Here is a 15,008-nt window from a genome sequence, read left to right as displayed (position 1 = left end):
TTCATCCATTTTGAGTTAATTTTTCTATTGGGTGTGGAATATGGATCCTCTTTCATTCTTTTGCATGTGAATATCCAGTTCTCTAGGCACCATTTATTGAAGATACTGTTCTGTCCCAGGTGAGTTGGCTTCACTCCCTTATGAAAGATCAATTGTACATAGATGAGAAGGTCTATATCTGAACAGTCTATTCAATTCCATTGGTCAGTATATCTATCTTTATGCCAGTACCATGCTGTTTTGACCACTGTAGCTTCATAATATGCCTTAAAGTCAGGTAGCATGAGATCTCTGACTTCATTTTTCTTCCTTAGGATATTTTTAGCTATTCAGGACACACTGCCCTTCCAGATAAGTTTGGTTATTGGTTTTTCTATTTCTGAGAAGTAAGTTTTGGGGACTTTAATTGGTATTGCATTGAATCTGTAAATCAATTTAGGTAGAATTGACATCTTAACTACATTTAGTCTTCCAATCCATGTACACAGTATGCACTTCCATTTATTTAGGTCTTCGTGATTTCTTTTAGCAATTTCTTGTAGTTTTCTTTGTATAGGTCTTTTGTATCCTTAGTTAAATTTATTCCTAAATATTTTATTCTTTTGGTTGCAATTGTAAATGGAATTTTTTCTTGATTTTCCCCTCATATTGTTCATTACTAGTGTATAGAAACACTACAGATTTTTGAGTGCTGCTCTTGTAACCTACCACTTTCCTGTACTCATTTATTAGCTCTAGTACTTTTGTTGTGAATTTTTCAGGGTTTTCAACATATAGTATCATATCATCTGCAAACAGTGAGAGTTTTACTTCTTCCTTTCCAATTTTGATGCCTTTTATTTCTTTTTCTTGTCTAATTGCTCTGGCTAGAACTTCCAACACAGTGTTGAATAACAATGGTGATAGTGGACATCCTTGTCTTGTTCCTGATCTTAGGGGAAGGTTTTCAGTTTTTTGCCATTGAGGTTGATGTTAGCTGTGGGTTTTTCATATATTCTCTTTGTCATGTTGAGGAAGTTCCCTTCTATTCCTATCCTTTGAAGTGTTTTCAACAATAAAGGATGTTGAATTTGTCAAATGCCTTTTGTGCATCAATCGAGATGATCATGTGGTTTTTCTGCTTTGATTTGTTGATTTGGTTCATTACATTAATTGATTTTCTTATGTTGAACCATCCTTGCATACCTGGGATGAATCCTACTTGGTCATGATGTATAATTCTTTTAAGGTATTGCTGGATTCAATTTGCTAGAAATTTGTTAAGGATTTTTGGATCTATATTCATTAGAGAGATTGGTCTGTAGTTTTCTTTTCTTGTATTATCTTTGTCTGGCTTTAATATGAGGGTGATGTTGGCTTCATGGAATGAGTTAGGTAGCTTTCCCTCCTCTTCAATTTTTTTGAAGAGTTTGAGCAGGACTGGTACTAATTATTTCTTGAATGTTTGGTAGAATTCACATGTGAAGCCATCTGGTCCTGTACTTTTCTTTTTGGGGAGCTTCTTAATAACTGATTCAATTTCTTCACTTGGGATTGGTTTGTTGAGGTCATCTATTTCTTCTCGAGTCAATCTTGGTTGTCCATGCCTTTTGAGAAAGTTGTCCATTTCATCTACATTGTCGAATTTATTAGCATAAAGTTGTTCATAGTATCCTCTCATTATTTCCTTCATTTCTTCGGGGTCAGTGGTTATGTCTCCTCTTCCATTTCTGATTTTATTTATTTGCATCCTCTCTCTTCTTCTTTTTGTCAACCTCGCTAAGGGTCCATCAGTCTTACTGATTTTCTCACAGAACCAACTTCTGGTTTGGTTGATATTCTCGATTGTTTTCATGTTCTCAATTTCATTTATTTCCACTCTAATCTTAATTATTTATTTCCTTTTGCTTGCTATAGGGTAAGTTTGCTTGTTCTTTCTAGTTCTTCCAAGTGGACAGTTAATTCCTCGATTTTTGCCCTTTCTTCTTTTTTAATATAGGCATTTAGGGCAATAAATTTCCTTCTTAACACTGCCTTTGCTGCATCCTATAAATTTTGATATGTTGTGTTTTCATTTTCATTCCCCTCGAGATGTTTACTGATTTATCTTGTAATTTCTTCCTTGACCCACTGGTTGTTTAAGAGTGTGTTATTGAGCCTCCATATATTTGTGAATTTTCTGGCACTCTACCTATTATTGATTTCCAACTTCATTCCTTTATGATCCAAGAAAGTGTTTTGTATGATTTCAATCTTTTTAAATTTATTGAGACTTGCTTATGTGACCAGCATTTGTTCTATCCTTGAGAATGATCTATGAGCACCTGAGAAAAGGTGTATCCTGCTGTTGTGGGGTGCAATATTCTATAAATGTTAAGTCTGGTTCATTTATTGTATTGTTCCAATTCTCTGTTTCTTTATCAATCCTCTGTTGAAATGTTCTGTCCATTGATGAGAGTGGGGAATTAAAGTCTCCAGCTACTATGGTAGATGTGTCTATTTCTCTTTTCAGTGTTTACCTCATGTATTTTGGAGCATTCTGGCTCAGTGCATATATATTTATGATTGTTATGTCTTCTTGTTGAATTGTTCCTTTTATTAATACATAATGTCCTTCTTTGGCTCTTGTAACTGTTTACATTTGAAGTCTAATTTTTTTGATATTGGTATAGCTACTCCTGATCTTTTCTGATTGTTATTTGCATGAAAAATCTTTTCACAACCTTTCACTTTCAACCTATGTTTATCCTTGGGTCTCAGATGTGTTTCCTGTAGACAGCATATAGATGGGTCCTGTTTTTTAATCCTTTCTGCCAATCTATGTCTTTTGATTGGGGAGTTCAATCCATTAACATTTACTGTTATTACTGTATGAGTAGTACTTTCTTCTACCATTTTGCCTTTTGGATTTTATATGTCATATCTAATTTTCCTTCTTTTTACCTTTAGTGATAGTCTTCATTTCTACACTGTTCTCCACACCTCTCTCTCCTTTCTTTTTGTATCTGCCTCTAGTGCTCCCTTTAGTATTTCTTGCAGAACTGGTCTCTTGGTCACAAATTCTCTCAGTGATTTCTTGTCTGGAAATGTTTTAATTTCTCATATTTGAAGGACAATTTTTCTGGATATAGAATTCTTGGTTGGCCGTTTTCCTCTTTTAGTAACTTAAATATATCTTCCCACTGTCTTCTCGTCGCCATGGTTTGTTCTGAGAAATCTACATGTAGTCTTATTAGGCTTCCCTTGTATGTGATTGATTGCTTTTCTCTTGCTGCTTTCAAGATTCTCTCTTTCTCTTTCACATCTGACATTCTGATTAGTAAGGTCTTGGAGTACATCTCTTTGGATCTGTTCTGTTTGGGGTATGCTGCACTTTTTGGATCTTTCACAAGAGTTGGGAAATTTTCAGTGATAATTTTCACCACTAATTTTTCTCCTCCTCTTCCCATCTCTCTCCTTCTGAGACACCCGCAACACGTATATTTGTGTGCTTCATGTTGTCATTCAATTCCCTTAGTCCTTGTTCATATTTTTCCATTCTTTTCCCTATATTTTTCTTTTGCTTGTCGGATTTCAGATGATCCATCTTCCAATTTACTAATCCTGTCTTCTGCCTCTTGAAATCTGCGATTCTAGGTTTCCAATTTTTTTTTTATCTCTTCTCCTGTACCTTTCATTCCCATAAGTTCTTGGATTTGTTTTTTCAGACTTTCAATTTCTTCTTTTTGTTCATTCCTTGCATTCTTTATATCCTACCTCAATTCATTGATTTGATTTTTGACAAGCTTTTCAATGTCTATTCAAACAATCTGAATTAATGGTTTCAACCCTGTATCTCATTTGAATTGTTGGTTTGTTCCTCTGGGCCATATCTTCAATTTTCTTAGTATGATTTGATATTTTTTTCTGGCGTCTGGGCATTTAATTACCTTAATTAATTTATTCTGGAGATTGTTTTCAGTTTTTTTTTTTAACCTAGGATTTTCTTGCTGGATGACTCCCTTGTCTGTCTGTTCTTTGACATTCAGTTCAGCTTATTCTGGACCTCTAGCTTAGGTTTTGCTTAACAGATCAGAATTTTTCAGTTCTTGTTTTCTTGTTTCTTGCCCTGCCTGTATGGTGCCTTTTTCCCCTCTTTGGAGGGTCTACTTAGGTATTGTAGACCTCAGCCAGATTTTCCCAGACCAAACTGGCCTCCTCCCAGGAGAAAGAGTCACTTGCATCAGTTTTCCCTGAGGGTGAGACCCAGCAGATTGAAAGACTTTCCTATGAAACCTCTGGAGTCTGTGTTTTTCCTATCCTGCCCAGTATGTTGCAATTATCTGCCTGTGGGTCCCACCAGCAAAAGGTGATGTGTACCTTTAACTTCAGCAGACTCTCCCAGCTGGGGGTGTGGTTACGAGAGGAGAGGTAGTAGGCTGGCTTTTATCTCTTCACTTTTCCAGACCCTGGGCTCTGAATTCCTTGAGGGAGGGAATCCACCTGAACTAGGTCCCACTCCTCTCACATGGAAGGCACAGTCTCCAGACAAACACTCAAACGAGCCTAATTCTGCCTATGCCTGGGGCAGTTGGAGCCTGTGAAGCCTTGCAGCTGTGTCCAAAGGGTAGTCAAACCATAGAAACACAGCCACAAAAAAGAAAGAAAAATCCTTTTCAGAGCAGCAACTCCATTCCTTGGGTTTGCCAATCAAGAGCTTATGTTGATATGTTGCTTTGTGTACCTTCAGGTCCTATGTGCTCTCTCCTTTCCTTCAGGGTCCAGACCATTTCAAGTATTATGTGCTATCACATGCAAAATCTTGTTTCTTTTTTCTATTTTCTTTTTTCTGTCAGCTCTGCCCCCTCTGGGCTGGGGCAAAAACGAGAAACCTCTGCTTTGACTCTGGGTTCATCTGAGCTGGGTGCCTATTTTTAGTAGTCTTAATTTGTTAATTAATTCCAAAATTGGAGCTTGGTTGTGCTCAGCCCCTGCTGCTGGTAAACTCTCTTTCTTTTCCCCTCTGGGAAGTAGCCTGTGGGGAGGAGCATCAGCCGCTGAGGCTTGGGGAAATCACGGTTCTGGGTGGATTTGCAGCCGGTCCAGCTGGTCCAGACTGGGGTAGGCTGTGTGTCCAGTTACTGACATGGCCCCTGCATTTGTTCTGTATTGTTCCTGGCTATTTACTAGCTGTTCTGGAGGATGAACTAAATTCCACACCTCACTAAGCCACCATCTTGGCCTTATCTCCTGGATTATATTTCTTAATCCATTCTGCCAATTTGTGTCTTTTAATTAGTAAGTTGAGTCCATTAACATTCAGAGTTATTACTGAAAATGCAATTCTTGATTCCACCATCTTCTCTTTTTCATTTTATTTGTCAGATCTATATATTCTTTTCCATCTTTCTCTTTGTATTCTTTAAATTATCTTATTGGTACTCTTCAATTCTGTGCCCTCCTCCAGGTCTTCCACTCCTGTCTTTTTTTTCAGAGGGCAGAACTCCGTTTAGTATTTCTTGTAGGGCTGGTCTCTTGTTGACAAATTCTTTCAGGACTTCTTTGTCTGTGATAACTTTAATCTCTCCCTCAGTTTTGAAGGACAATTTGGCTGGGTACAGAATTCTTGGCTGTAAATCTTTCTCTTTATGAATATATCATACCACTGCCTTCTCACCTCCAGGGTGCTAGTTGAGTAGTCTGAACTCAGTCTTATTTGATTTCCCTTGTATGTAGTAGATTGTTTTTCTCTTGCTGCTTACAGGATTTTCTGCTTCTCTTCAACATTTGGCAGACTGATAAGTTTGTGCCTTCAGGAAGGCCTATTTGGTTTTATTCTGTTTGGAGTTCATTGGGCTTCTTTCACTTGTATATTTATGTCCTTTATGAGGGTTGGGAAATTTTCCACCATTATATCCTCAGTTACTCTTCCTAGCCCTTTACTCCTCTCTTCTCCTTCTGGGACACCAATGATTCTTATATTTGTGCACTTTGTTTTATCTATCATTTCCCTGGGTTCCCATTCAATTTTTTCCATCTTTTTTGTCATTTGCTGTTTTGGGTCTTCAAAGTCAATTATCCTGTCCTTTATATCATGTATTCTTTCTTCTGTCTCTTCAAATCTGGTGTTGTGTGCCTCTAGTATGTTTTTTATTTGGTTAACAGAGTCTTTAATCTCTGTAATGGCTGCTATTTTTTCTATTTATTCTTTCAAATTCCTCTTTGTGCTCTTCTACTGTCTTCTTGATCTCCTTTATGTCATTTTCTATCCCACTTATTTTATTAAGTAGAGTTATATGAACAACTTTGACTAGTTGTTCCAATGTCTGTGTCTCCTCTAGTCTTTGAATTTGGTCATCAGGCAGGGCTATATCTGTATGAATTGTGATATGCTTAGTGATCTTCTGCTGTCTTCATGGTATGTAAATATCCTGATTGATTTACTTTGGGAGTTGATTTCTTTCAGTAGTCTAAGGCTTTGTGTTTGTGGAATGGTTGGACATTAGGGAGCAGGGCACAAGGTGGGACACTCAGTGTGGTGATTTTCTTCAGGGCAGGTATGGGTGCAGGTTGGGGATGTTACACTGATGCTTGTGAACATGGGTGCCCAGCGGCCAGGAAGGATGTAGCTGTGTGGGTGCACTGGTCTGGGGGGTATAACCCTGGTGTGTGCTGGTCTAAGGCATGGGGCCCTTTGTGTGCATGCATAGATCTGTGGCAGCAGGTCGGCATTATGCCACCATGAATTGGGGGCAGATGTGACCCAGGTGCACAGGTCAGCACTTTCTCAGATCTGTGAAGTGTGACTAAGGGCTGTGCACATGCAAGTTCTAGGACTGCTCTAAAGTGTGGTTGCCAGAGCTGAATGACGTGATTGAGGACCTGTGCACATGCATGGGCCTGGGAGTGCTGGAAATGGATGCGCAGAGCTCAGGCGGGGCAGAGTGAGGCTGTGTGATACTATGGGTGGGGCGGCAGGGGCAGCCTAGGTATGGAGGTTAGTGCTCGTAGCCTTTATGCTCTGAAAACAGCCTGCAGGGAACAGGGAGGGAAAGATAGTGTTCGGGAGGGGTGCAGGAGGGTTGGGCTGCACTTGAAGTGAGGGTGTGGGGCAGGTATGTGTACTGGGGCTGGTGGGGTGGAAGTGCCTGGAGCACAGAGAATGGGAGCGGATGATGGGTTTTGGGTGCATGGGGTGTGAGATGAGTCACCGGTCATGGGGCTGCGATGGCGAGGGTAGTGTGTCCAACGAATGCAGGCTGGGTTATTTCCTGGTCCCAGACTCCTGTCTGTGCACTCCTGTGGGCTCCGTGGCTCTGTGCCTCTGTACCAGGCTTTCTGCCTCTCAGTTCCTCTGCCTCTGCAACCAGGGGCTGCTCCATGTGGTGAGGAAGGCTCTCCCAGGTTAGCTGCACCCCCAAATCGCCACCTCAGTCACCCTCCTGTCCCTTTTCTAACTTTTCTGTGGAGCAGGGCTGATCTCGAGCCACTCTATTCAACCATCTTCCCAGAAGTTCTCCTCTGTTTTTTTCTTTGTTAGTCTAGCTAGGGAACCATCAGTTTTATTGATTTTCTGATATTGATTCTTTCTATTGTTTTATTGTTCTCCACTTTGTTTATTTCTGCTTTAGTTTTATTATTTCTATTCTTTTATTTGCTTTGGGGTTAGTTTGCTGTTCTTTCTCTAAATTCTCAAGGTGAGCAGTTAAATCCTCAAGTTTTGCTCATTCTTGTTTTTTAATATAGACATTTAGGGCAATGAATTTCCCTGGCAGCACTGCCTTTGCTGCATCCCATGAGTTTTGATATGTTGTATTCTCATTAATATTCTTCTCCAGATATTTACTGATTTCTCTAGCAATTTCTTCTTTCACCCACTGATTATTTAAGAGTGTGTTGTTTAATCTCCATATATTTGTGAAAGCTCTGGTTCTTTGGTGAGTATTTCCAACTTTATTTCATTGTGATCAGGGAAAGTGCTTTAGATAATTTCAATCTTATTAAATATCTAGTGACTCAGTTTGTGTCCCAGTATATGATCGATCCTGGAGAATGTTCCATATGCACTAGAACAGAATGTATATACAGGTATCCTGGGATGTAATGATGTATATATGTCTATTAGATCTAATTCATTCATCCTATTGTTTAGGTTCTCTCTTTCCTTACTGATCCTCTGTGTGGTTGTTCTATCTATAGTGGACAGTGGTGTATTGAAGTCTCCCACTATTACTGTCGATATGTCTGTAGCTCCCTTCAGTTTTTCCAATATTTGCCTCATGTACTTTGGAGCTCCTTGATTGGGAGCATACACATTTATGTTTGTTATTTCTTCCTGGTGAATTGTCCCTTTTATTAATATGTAGTGTCCTTCTTTGTCTCTTATATCTTTACATTTAAAGTTTATTTTGTCTGATACTAGTATAGCCACACCTGCTTTCTGTGGTTACAGCTTGCATAGAAAAGCTTTTTCCATCCTTTCACTTTCAATCTGTGTCCTTGAATCTAAGATGTGTCTCTTGTAAACAGCATATATATGGATTATGTCTTTTGATTGGTGAGTTTAGTTCATTAACATTCAAAGTAATTACTGTAAAAGTGGTTCTTGACTCTACCATCTTGTCCTTTAGTTTTTATTTGTCAGTCTATTTATTATTTTCCTTTTCTCTTTTCCTTTAAATTACCTTTACTCATATTCTTCAATTCTGTACCCTCTTCCAAACCTCCCTCTCCTGTCTTTTTTTTTAATCAGATGACAGGGCCCTTTTTAGTATTTCTTATAGGGATTGTCTCTTGTTGACTAGTTCCCTCAGTCTTTCTTTGTCTTTGAAGATTTTAATCTCTCCTCCAATTTTGAAGAATAACTTGGCTGGATCAAGAATTCTTGGTTGAAAGCCTTTCCTATTCAGGATCTTTAATATATCATAACACTACCTTCTTGTTTCCATGGTGCCTGTTGAATAGTCTGAAGTCAGTCTTATGTGTTTTCCCTTGTATGTAGTAGATTGTTTTTCTCATGCTCCTTTCAAGACTTTTTGTTTCTCTTCAACACCTAGCAGTGTGATTAGTATGTGCTTTGGAGTAGGCTTGTTCAGATTTATTCTATTTGGAATTTGCTGGGCCTCTTTGATTTGAATATTCATACCTTTTATAAGGGTTGGGAAGTTTTCTCTGATTATATCTTCAACTAACTTTCTCAACCCTTTACTCTTCTCTTCTACTTCCAGAACACCAGTGATTCTTATATTCGTACACCTCTTATTTTCCATTATTTCCCTAAGATCCAGTTGCATTTTTTCCATCTTTCTTGCTATTTGTTCTTTTGTGTGCTCTAGTTCTATTGTTCTATCTTCTAGCTCACTTATTCTTCCTTCTGCTTCTTTGAAACTGCTATCGTGTGTCTCCAGTATCTTTTTAACTTGGTCTACTGTATCTTTCATTTCTGTGAGATCTGCCATTTTTCTGTTTAACCTCCAGAATTCTTTTTTATGCTCTTCTTTTTCTTTATAAATATCCTTTATTTCTTTATAAATGTCCTTGAGTAGTTGTTCCATATTCTGTGTCCCCTCTGGAATTTTGATTTGGTCATTTGGCTGGGCCATTTCTGCTTGGATCTTCATGTGCTTTGTGATTTTCTGTTGTGTTTGGGGCATTTGATTATCTTGATATGGCTATTTTGCAAGATGGTTTCCTTCACTCTTCAAAAGTTTTGTATTTATTTAGTTTTTGCTGAATGTTTCCTTTTGCACTTTGTCAATTATTCTCCACTAAATCAAGGCCTGGAGCTCATGTAGGGCATACAATTCAACTTAAGGGTCTATCAGAAGATAGGCTGGGGTGCATGAATACTACAGTGGCAGATTGACTGCCCACCACGTGGGAGACCCAGACTCAACTCCCAGCCCATGCGCACGCACACACACACACACACACACACACACACACACACACACACAAATAACAAGAAAAGATAAAAGAGAGCTAATAATAATAAGGTGAAATAATAGTATAATAAAAATATGAAACAAAAAACCACAACAAAATACACCTCAACAGTAGCAGGCCCCAGCATCAAAAGGAGAAACACCCCAGGATATACTGGGTGTGGAATCAGGTTGGTGCCCACCGCAGGGATAGAAAATTTAAGAGGAAAAGTAAGAAGAATAATAAATGAAATGGAGTAATAGAAAATAATATGTGAAATGAAAAATAGAAAATAAAGGATAAAAATATAAAACATCTATAATTTTTTTTTAAATAATTAAAATAACAATTATATTACTAATAAAAATGTATATAAAGACTATGTTTAAAAGGGGGGGTAATAAAAATTAAATTAAATTTAAAAAATAAAAACCTAAGCAGATAGGGAGTTAGCTTGCCAGCATTTACTCCTTCTCCCCAGCAGGTGGCAACCGTGAGACTCTGCCTCCCTCAAGCTCTCCCCTCCCTAGTGCAGCCGACCTGCACTTACCACATCTGACCAGCAGATGATATGCTTGAGTCTCCTCCTCCCTCAGCCCCGCCCCTCCTGGCCAAAACGAGGAGAGGTCAGTGTGCTCTGCAGGGAGTCTGCTCCGGTCTAGGGTGGCTGGCCAGTGTCTCTGCCAGGGGTACTGGGGAGCCGATCAGCACGTGGGGGATCAGTTGATCAGCTGATTTGCAGCTCTGGCGGGCCTGCCAGACACCACGACTGCAGGCAAACTTTTCCCACACCTGACTGGTTGATCACTACCCCCACCCCCAGGCCTGGATGGCCCTGTGGTGGAGGATCAGCCTGCCTCTGGGCTCTGCAGCGCTGTCCACTGCAACCATATAGGGAGGTTTCCCCAGTCAGCATCTGTGCAGGCTGGAGCCGAGGAGGGTCAATTCCCTCCTATAGCACCTCCCCGATGACCGCAGCCCACCTGGTAGGGATCCTAGTTACCTGACCCACTCATTCTCCCCTGATCTGCTGATGCTCTCCTCCCCAAAACTGCCTAAAGACCTTCCTAGTTTACTCACACCCCGGGACCTGCCCTGGGCATTTTCTTCCCATCTCCTATTTTGTTTCATGGGGCAGGAGTGAACTCATTCCACTCCACTCCACCATCTTCCCAGAGGTCCTGGAGTGACTTACTTTTAACATCACATAGCTAATAAGAAGAAGGGCCCAGACCTAGAATCCCATCTCCTGACTGGAGTTCCAGAGAAGAGTGTATGTACATCAGTTTAGCCAGAGTATTTACCCTCAGTAGGTCCTACCTGGAGGCCAATGAGATTTGGGCAAAAATTAGTGTCTAGCACTAGTTATTTTAATTCCTCTGCACAGTGAGTGGTCTGTCATTTCTACTCCAGTTCCTCTCAACACTCCAGTAAAAAAGATGGGGATAGGACTGAATGAGCTGGTTTCAAGCCCAACAAGTTGAAGATAGAGTCTCCATTCTCTCAGTTCTGCCATTCCCTGGGTGGATGAACCCAGGCAAAGCCTTCACTTCTGTCATTTAAAACAACTTGGAAAGGACAACCTCTCTTCATCCATCCGAACTCCAGAAAATCCTCCTCTGCTGACTCTGGGCCTCAAGTTTGCTTATCAGCATGATGCCACCCATCTCTGGGCACTCATCAGCAACATGTTGTTATCACCACCATCTTCTTGCAACCTCACACCCGCACATCATTTCCTCACAGATTCCTTTTAACCATTCTATCTGAGGTACCACTCCACCTGAAATGTTTCATAACAAGGACGTATGAGTTCTAGTCCCAGCTCTGCCACTGTCTTAGCCCCTCTCAGATACAGACAACAGCTGCCTTTCCTACCTCACAGACCAGAAATGGGGAGTAAATTAATCAAAGATGTGAAAGCACTTTGAAAGAGTTATGACAAATGACATGAGAGTGAGCAGCAAGAGGAGTTTGGTAAGCTAGGGGCACAGGAGGGGATGTGTTCTGTTTTGTTTTGTTTATCCAGAATTTCACAACTTTATTTTAGCCTATACCCCTCCAATGTTTTCTCAACTTTTCTCTATACACTGGCACCAGCCCCAAAGTTTTTTTTCTTGGTTTTTGTTTGTTTGTTTGTTTAATTAGAGAAGTTGTAGGTTCTTATGTGCTTTTCTTTGTGTGCTGAGATGACCTGCAAAGGAGATGATTAATATGTGTATAGTGGAGAATGAGAACCAGTTTTTACATATCTGTCTGCCAAGCCACCTTTGACACATGGATGTGAAAAGATGGTGCACAGACTTAGATTTCGGCTTCTAACCCCAACTGGCAACTATACTTTCAAAGAGTGTACAACTCAGTGATGACTGAGGCCAGATTGTTCCAGTGTGGTAGCAGGAAGAAAAAGAATAGCTACCGTGTATTGAGCACCAACTGTATACTAGGGGCTTTACATACATTATTGCTAGTCTTCACAAAAATGGCCCATGGTAGATGTTGTTAGAGCCTTACTTTGTAAAAGAGGAAGTTGAGGCTCAGAGAAGTGATTTGCCTAGGATTGTATAGCTCCAAGCAGTGGAGCTGGGACTGGATTCCAGGTCCCTCTGACTCCAAAAGCCCTTCCTTTCCACCACACTGCCTCTTTAGAAAGCAGAGGGGACATACCAAGGAGGTAATACACTTTGGTGGTACACTGCTCTGAGGATAACTTCTCGCCTTTCTGTGTCCAAGGTTAAAACAACATTTTCATTGGCTTTGCCTGCTAGGCCCTTCAGGGATGCATCTGAGACTAAGTGCTCCACTCAGAAACCCACCCTTCCTGGGGCCCCATATCACTCAACCTTCAGAGAAGAGTCCCTGCTCTCTATACCAAGCCCCCTGCTCTTCCCTTCCAGCCCTAGCTGGTCTTTGTTCAAGTAAATCTTTTAAACCCTCTATCCCAGCCTCTTACTCAGGGGTTCCTACCTATTTTCTAAGTCATTTGAAGTGCCCTTTAGTCTTCCAGGCTTCCCTGACAACTAAGGACCAAACCCAGGCCATGGGTACATGGGGTTTGGGGGACAGGGCCTGGAAGGAAGGGTTTCTGCCTGAACTCTGAGGCCCTCAACACTCTGTTCCAGATACAGATTCTGCTACCTGGTGCTCTTGGCCCTGGATCAGAGGCCTTAGAATTACATAATTGTAGAGCTTCCTCTCCAGCTCTGTTTAACCTGTCTTCTCCCTTGGTGAGAAGCTCCACTCCACCTCCAGCTTTCCTGGCCACATAAGCACTGATGACTATCACTAGCCCTGACCTTTTCCCTGAGTTCCCAGACCTATATCCTACCACCAATTACATGGCTCCTCCTGATGAAGAAAGAAAACTCAAATATGACAGTCTTAAAATGAACTTATCACATCCCTCCCCCCACCCCGACTCCATCAGAGTTTCCTATATTCCCATCATCTACTTACGTTCATTCTGGGGAGCTCAGCATTATTTCTGGCTTTTACCTCCTGACAAAGCAAGCATTCAGTGTTTGCTGAATGAATTACTGAATAACTCCCATCATGAATCACACACTTCTTCATCAGGCAGATTCATAATAATCCAGCCTCTTGCTTTTCATATTCAAGCAACTTCACATAAAAGTTCAGAATCCCTTCACCTTAAAGCAGCAATCACATCTCTCTCAGACCTCTTTTCATTATATCATTGAAGAGACCACATTTTTATGAGTGTATTCAATGTGGAGGTCTGCTTGATATTCTGCTTTTAAAGCTTTATGTATCTTCCACTGCAGAGCCTGCCTCATGGTGATTTTACTGATTTAATGACTGTAGATTGTAGTAGGTATAACACTGATACATAATGGTTTACTTGGCCAGCCCCACATTTTGAATACTTGAATTGTTTCCAGGTTTTTACTGTTTCTTCCTTTATTCATTTAACAAAGAAAATTACAGCATTTGTTTGTGTATACATAAAATGTCCCCAGAGGGATACACAAAAAACTTGTAATAGAGGTTGCCTCTTGGGAGGGGTGTTGGGTGTTTAGAGGCCAAGAGTGGAAAGAAAACTTTTCACTGAACACCTTGTTGTTCTTTTGAATGTTAAATTATGTGACTATATTGACTATTCAAGTATATTTGTTTACTGAAAGCTTACTGGCTACCAAGTGTTGGATTAGAAACTGAGTTTTGAGGTGGTGTCTACACTCCCAAACTGTAACTCCCTGATACATGCTCTCCAAAAAATATGTTTAACGTATATTGGGAACCCAGTGGGGAGATCAGGGTAGAGAGACTCAAGGAGTGACATTTTCACTGAACCTTGAAGGATGGATAGGAGTTAGGCTGGTAAGAGACCAATGTAGGGTAAAGGCCTGGAGTAGGAAAGGGCACTTCCCGTTTGGGAGAACCAGACTGTCTGATGTGGTATGAAGGTAATGGGGAATGAGACTTTCAAGGAGGACAGAAACCAGTAAAGAATACCAGGTTCTGGGGTTTGAACTTGATTCCAGAGGCAAGGGGAGACTTTAGAGCATTCAAAACAGGGCAAAGTGGTGTTTTGGGGAGAACAATCCCTCTAGCAGCAGTATGAAGACCAAAGGAGGGAGATCAGCAAGGAAGAATCTGCTTAAGTCCGGGAGATAACAGGGCCCTGAACTAGGAGGATCAGCTGTCCTGGTTTGTGCAAGACCAACCCAGTTTTAGCACCAAGAGTCCTGTTTCTTGGGAAACTCCTCCGCCCTGGGCAACAAGGATGATTGATTACTCTGGCCTGAACCAAGGCAATGAATGCTGCTGTTTCCCCAGGACCTTGCCTGCTCTGAGAAGGAATCCTATGACTAATACTTCCAGGAGATTCTGAAAGACACCCCCTCCCCTGCTTTCTGTCCTCCTCTCCACCTCCACAGGCCCCTCCTGCTATACTTTCACTAGACTCTAGATCCACTGATCCCCAAGAGGCATAAAGAGATTCATAATGAAAACGTTCCCATTTTCCATGCTTTTCTCTTCTACTGCCTTTCACAAACCTGAAGCTCCAGTTACACTAAGCTATTCTCCATGCCAAAGCAAACCTCCAGGATTTTGGTTAATAGTGGGCTACCCCAAGAAACGTCATGTTTCCCACTCCTCTG

The sequence above is a fragment of the Tamandua tetradactyla genome, chromosome X, assembly GCF_023851605.1.
Source record: "Tamandua tetradactyla isolate mTamTet1 chromosome X, mTamTet1.pri, whole genome shotgun sequence".
Classification (NCBI taxonomy): Eukaryota; Metazoa; Chordata; class Mammalia; order Pilosa; family Myrmecophagidae; genus Tamandua; species Tamandua tetradactyla.
This window is presented reverse-complemented; position numbering follows the sequence as displayed.